The sequence below is a fragment of the Choloepus didactylus genome, chromosome X, assembly GCF_015220235.1.
Source record: "Choloepus didactylus isolate mChoDid1 chromosome X, mChoDid1.pri, whole genome shotgun sequence".
NCBI lineage: Eukaryota > Metazoa > Chordata > Mammalia > Pilosa > Megalonychidae > Choloepus > Choloepus didactylus.
The window spans coordinates 76,693,770-76,700,839 of NC_051334.1; the positions used below are offsets into that span (position 1 = coordinate 76,693,770).

Genomic DNA, 7,070 nt, shown 5'->3' on the forward strand with positions numbered 1-7,070 from the left:
CAGGATTTCCATATATCACCCTATTTTAACACCATGCATTGGTGTGGAACATTTGTTACAATTGAGGATAGCACATTTTTATAATTGTGGTATTAACTATAGTTCATGGTTAATTGAGGCTTCACTGTTTGTGTATTGTATTTCCATGGAATTTAAAAACTTTTTAATTCTGTTGCCATATATACAACCTAACATTTCACCTTTTAATCATATATACATATACACCAGTGCTTTTAATTACATTCCCCATGTTGTGCTACCATCACCACCATCCATTACCAAACATTTCCATGATTCCAAATAGGAATGCTGAACATTTTAAGCCTTAACTTCCCATTCCCTATACCCACTCCACTCTGGTACACTGTATTCTAGATTTTGACTCTCTGAGTTTGCTTATTATAATTATTTAAAATCAATGAGACCCATACAATATTTGTCTTTTTGTGTCTGGCTTATTTCACTCAACATAATCTCTTCAAGGTTCATCCATATTGTTGCATGTATCAGGACTTCATTCCTTTTTATGGTTGAATAATATCCCATTGTATGTATATTCCACATTTTATTTATCCATTTATAGGTTGATGGACACTTGAGTTGCTTCCATATTTTAGCAATTGTGAAAAATGCTGCTATGAATATTGGTGTGCTAATATCTATTTGAGACCATGATTTCAATTCTTTTGGGTATTTACCTAGTAGTGGGATCGCCAGGTCATACTGTTGCTCTATACTGAGCTTTCTGAGGAACTATCAAACTGTCTTCCACAGTGGCTGGACCATGATACATTGACATGAGCAGTGAATGAGTGCTCTTATTTTACCACATCCTCTCCAACACTTGTTATTTTCGATTTTTAAATAGCAGCAATACTAATGGGTGTGAAATGGTATCTCGTGGTTTTGATCTGAATTTCCCTGATAGCTAATGATGTTGAGTATCTTTTTTTTTCTTTTTAATGATTTTATTAGTATGGCCACAAGTTTGATGTCTACAGTACATTGTTAATATAGTTGAATAAAAATTATTTAAAATAAGTACTTGTAAGTGTGGCAAGTTTTGAAAGGTCAACTTGGAGCAATCATGCATTTCCCATGCATTTGCATCTGCATCCTCATATTGCACAGCTCAATCTGTGCTTGTCCTCACTGAGTCTCAGTGTGCACTTCAGCTAGGTTGAGGCAGGAGCTGTTGTGCCTTTCCTCAGATCCAGATTTTCCAAGAGCAAGGGTGTTGAACTCAGGTATTCCAAGGACTGGGTTTGTCTCTGGTTCAGGTAAAAAAATGCATTTACAAACCACTGCTGTGAGAGCCACCTGGTCCCCCAGGACTTAGACTAGCATACAGGTTACTTCAATATCCCTGCATGAGCCTGGCAGGTAGTTTCTAAATCCACGTTTCCTCCATGGGGCAAGAGTTTAGAACTGAGATGTGCAGTCTTCAAACACGCTGTCAGCAATATAGCTGGAACCAAGATGCGGTTTGTAGTAACTTTTTTCTTCAAAGGTACTGACGGTCCAAGCAATGACCTGAATTCCTTTAGCTGACCACTTCTTCAAGTAGGCCAGGGACACAAAATCCTTTTTCATGAGGAAAGCTGAAATTCCACATAAGTACCACAAGATATTATGCATGCACCTATTGAGCATAAGGTCCATTATCACAAACATGGACTTCTTCCAGAAATGATCATAGCTTGGTTTCCCATCTCCTGGGTGGCTGAGGCTCCAAGGTGGATGAGTTAAAGCTGTTACTACATTCTGATCTGCTTGTCTCATCTTATAGATAACTTCTGGTAAGAAAGAGCAGGCGATACTATTATAATACAGTTGAGGAAACTCCATATAAGTTTTCTTTGGAGCAGCAGTAGCCATATTTACATGGCCTTCAACATCAAAGAAGATTGTGAGGTTATGGTTTAGGCACTCTGCAATGGCTTCCCTCAGGGTGGGGATCTTTTCATCAGGGAAATCATTCCTTAACCTGTGATTAGCTGCAGGATTAAGTTTCCTAATTTGTTCAAATGTCAGCTCACACCGGACCAGTCCCATCAGTCATCCTGTCTACTTTGCTATCATGCATTAAGACAGGAATCCCATCAGAAGTAAACTCAATGTCCAGCTCCATGTCTGTTGCTCCATTCTTAGCTTCCAAATGGCTGCCAGGGTGTTCTCGGGCATGTCGTGGCTGCCGCCATGGTGCGCAATGGTGGAGATGCAACCCTGGGGCTTCAGCACCTGCAGGGCCCAGTGGGAGGGCACCAGCTCAAAGCTGAAGAAGCATAGAAGGATGTATAAGCTGCCTATGAGGAGGAAGGCATTGAAGGGGCTGTGCATCAACACCAACATCAGCAGCAGCAGGAAGGAGAAGGGCCCCAGGAGGCCCCCCTGCTCCTCCCACAGCCACATGCCAGTGCCTGCAATAGTATGGACAGGAGTCCTGGACCCACCAGGCTCCCTGTACAGGAAGGTGAAAGTCAAGGGGGAGAGCCCAAGGTGCTGGCCACAGCTAGCACTCTCTGAGGGGACCAGCCAAGCATCTTTTTAAATGATTTCTCACAATCTATTTATCTTCTTTGGAGAGATGTCCATTCAAGAATTTTACCCATTTTTAAATTGGGTTGTATGTATTTTTTTTTCTTAAGTTGAAGGATTTCTTTATATATTTTAGATATTAAACCTTTATCAGACATGTGGTTTCTAAATATTTTCTCCCGTTGTGTACATTGTTGTTTTACTTTTATGATGAAGTCCTTGGAGGCACAAAAGTTTTTAATTTTGATGAGGTCTCCTTTATCTATTTTTTCTTTTTTTTGCTTGTGCTTTGTGTGTAAAGTATAAGAAACCACTGCCTGAAGCAGGGCAAGATGGTGGCATAGGGAAGTGTGGAATTTAGTTAGTCCCGTAGATCAACTAGCAAACAGCCAGGAACAACTAGTAAATAATATGGAACAACTGTTTCAGGGACTTCTGTGAATGGACACACATTGTACACCAGTCTGGAATGGGTAGAACAGCTGAGATTGCAGTATAGAACTGTAAGTAAAGCTCCCCAAACTGCAGAGCTGGTGCCCCTCCCCAACTGGCATGGCAGGCTGAGTTGGAACACTTCCCTGGGGGAAAAAGCAGTCTACTAGGAACAAAGGAAGGTAGCTCAACAAAGCTCCAATTGTGGTTTTAATTAACAAATTTAGACTACTGAATATAAGCTATGAGCACAAATAAACCCAGAGCATAAGGGAAAGGAAACCGGAGGTTCCTCTTGGCAGAGATGTGGTGGGACTGAAGGAAAAAAAATACATAAATAAATAAAATTGAAGGCTTTTGGAGAAGGCTGAGCTCAGAATACTGAAAAAGGGCTGTGTCCCAAGAAAAGGGGCACATAGAACTAGGTACCAACTCCGGTTCTTGACTGGTGAACTGGGTGGCTGTGGACTGGCCCCCAAAAGGGGATTTCTTTTTTTTCTCCTTTTTTCCCCCTTCTCATTAGAGAAAGTCTCAGGCATATTCAATTGTCAGCACTGACCCAGGCAAGGGTGGAGTTAAGATAGTCAGTGAGTCAAAGGAAGAAGTCAAGTATAGGAGATAAATCCCTAAAGGGCTTATGTTCTCTAAGAAAAGGGCGGGGGGGCAGCGGGGCCCAGCTCAAGTGGCTGCCCTCCCTCAGAAAACTTAGACCCTTAGGCCTGGGGGAAAAAAACTAGAAATAGCTTAAGCTTGGCTTCTGACACCCTCCGCCCTGGCAGGGAGAGGGACTGCTGAGAATTAAAGGCACCACACCTCTTCATGTTGGAGGGGAGCTGTGGGCTGACAAGTGCCACCTGCTGGGCAGGATAGGAAAAGCACAGCATCTAGAGGCCTTACAGGAAAGTCAGACAATCTTCTGGGTCTCACCTTCAGGGAAACCTGATATTGATTATGCCTCCTCCTGAGACCTGGGCCCATCTGGTCTTTAAAAATCTGAATGGGGTAATCAAGGAAACCAGATGTTCAGACAATAAAAAATTATTAATCACACTAGGAAAAATGAAGATATGGCTCAAAGGAATAAACTTACACTTCAAATGATATGCAGGAGTTGAAACAACTAATTAAAGATCTTCAAACAAATATTCTAGATCAATTCAAAAATCAAATCAACAAGTTCAGGGAAGATATGACAAAAGAGATGAAGGATATAAAGAAGACACTGGGTGAACATAAGGAAGAACTTGAAAGTCTGAAAAAACAATTGGCAGAACTTATGGGAGTGAAAGGCATGACAGAAGAGATGAAAAACACAATGGAGACATACAATAGCATATTGGAAGAGGCAGAATAAAGGATTCATAAACTAGAGGTCAGGACATCTGAAATCCTACACACAAAATAATAGTGAAAAGAATGGAAAAGTATGAACAGGGTCTCAAGGAACTGAATGACTACATGAAGTACACAAATATATGTCATGGGTGTCCCAGAAGGAGAAGAGAAGGGAAAAGGGGCATAAACAATAATGGAGGAAATAAAGACATAAAATTACAGATCCAAGAAGTACAGTGTACCCCCAGTCCAAAAAAAAAAAAAAAAAAAAGATCCAAATAGACCTACTCCAAGACACTTAATCAAATTATCAAAAGTCCAAGACAAAGAGAGAATTCTGAAAGCAGCAAAAGAATCCATCACATACAAGGGGAGCCCAATAAGACTACATGTGGATTTCTCAGTAGAAACCATGGAGGCAAGAAGACAGTGGTATGATATATTTAAGATACTGAAAGAAAAAAGCTTCCAACCAAGAATTCTATATCCAGAAAAAATGTCCTTCAAAAATGAGGGAGAGTTTAAAATATTTTCAGACAAACAGACACTGAGAGAGCTTGTGAACAAGATACCTGCTCTACAAGAAATACTAAAGGGAGCACTACAGGCAGATAGGAAAAGACAGGAGAGAGAAGTTTGGAGAAGAGTGTAGAAATGAAGACTATCGGTAAGAGTAAAAAGACAGAGAAAAAATAAACATAAAATATGACATATAAAATTGAAAAGACAAAATGCTAGACAGTAGACATTACATTGAGTGAAATTAGCAAGAAACAAAAGGACGGATACTGTATGGACTCACCAATATGAACTAACACTGATAAGTGAAATTTGAGAGTTAAAGCTGAGAACACAGGTTGTCACGAGATAGAAAGATGTTAGAGATTGGGCATCTGATGCTGAAGGAATTCATAAGGTTCAACAGGATTGATTGTATAGATCCAGAAATGGATAGCATAATACTGTGTGATGGTAGCACAATATTATAAGTACTCTGAACAAAGAGTACTTTGTTACTGTTGAAAGAGGAAGGCTAGGGGCATGTAGGACACCAGAAGGAAAGATAGAAGATAAAGACTGGGATTATATAACTTAGTGAAACCTAGAGAGTCAATGATGGTGATTATATGTACAAATACAAGAATGCTTTTAAATGAAGGAGAACAAATGATTGTCAACATTGCAAGGTGTTGAAAATGGGATGGTATAGGGGAAAAATGCAATCAATGCAAACTAGAGTCTGTAGTTAAAGGAAACATTGTAAGATGCTTCCATTAATTGTAACAAAGGCAATATATGAAAGCTAAATGTCTATAAGAGGGGGACATAAGGGATTGATATGGGATTCTTGGTGTTGTTGTTGTCTGACCTTTACATTGTATTTTATTTTTATTTTTCATTTTTTTCTCCTCTTCCTCTTTCTTTGTGAAGAAATGGAAATGTCCTCATATAGATTGTGGTGGTGAATGCATAATTAAGTGATTATACCAGGAATCATTGATTGTTTACTTTGGATGTATTGTAAGGTGTGTGAATAAAACTATTTAAAAAATAAACAGAGGGATACAAGTGCTGGAGAAAATGTGGAGAGAGGGATGTACCTAATCACTCTTACTGGGGAAGTAGAATGGTGCAGCCCATTTGGAGGGCAGTGTGGTGGTTCCACAGGAAGCTAACTATGGGGTTGCCATATGGTCCTGAAACCCTGTTATTGGGTATATACCCAGAAGAACTGAGAGCAGGGACATTAACAGATATTGCACACTGGTGTTTATGGTGGCAGGATTCATGATTCGCAGTGGATGGAGGTAGCCTAAGGGTACACTGACTGATAAATGGAATGGTGAAGTGTGGTGTATACATACAATGGAATACTGAGCAGTGACAAGAAGGAATGAAATTGTGAGGTATGCAACTAGGTGAATGGACCTTGAGGACAGTATGTTGAGTGAAACAAGCCAGAATTGAAAAGACAAACATTTTAACACCTCAGTAGTATGGACTAACTATAATGTGCAAACTCTGAGATTGAATCTGAGAGCATAGGTTATCAGGGGAAGGCTTACTGTAAAAGTTCCTAGATTGTAAGCTCTTATAGCAGTCACACCTATTCCTGAGTTGTAATGATTATTTCTATATTCTGAGAGGTTGAGCTGTTTGTGCATAACCTGGTCAGTCCCTGGAACTTTGGTATCTGTGTGACACCTGAGACTCAGAGCTAGAGTTTGGCAGCTATGAATGTCAGCATTACCCCATACAGCGACTGTTAAAGAAGCTGAAAAAGAGATCAGACTTCAATTAGAAATATGAATGAAATGGTATTGGTTAGGACTAAGGTAAACCAGACTAAAGGGAAAGGATGATATTGACTGTATTTTAAAACTTCGGCTTCTATGTGAGACCAAATGAAGAGATGCTTATTTGGTGGAAAACCTATATTTTCTGTAGCATACTATATATATAATTTAACTTGCATGGTCAGTTTATTCAAACACCATAATTACATGGATCCTTGAAGAGGGGATGAGATCTGGTTGGTTTTTACAAGTTAGCATGAAACCCTGATACATCCCAGAGTAATTTGTGCAGAGAATAACAAGTATTTGCAAAGCCCCCTTAAGGGACTGAGGAAAAATCTGGAACTATTAAATTTCCCTATCTGGGGAATTGCTAATATTCTTGCAAGCAGTTTAGACTACCAGTTTAGTAAGCCAAGCCCTCGATCTTGGGGCTTGTCCTTATGAAGCTTATTACTGCAAAGGAGA

At 39.8% G+C, this 7,070-nt stretch overlaps 1 pseudogene; it reads right to left on the reverse strand.

The window, feature by feature from the left end:
- Positions 1–811: 811 nt before the first annotated feature.
- On the reverse strand, positions 812–2,542 carry LOC119523587 (annotated as a pseudogene).
- Between the last annotated feature and the right edge of the window lie 4,528 nt (positions 2,543–7,070).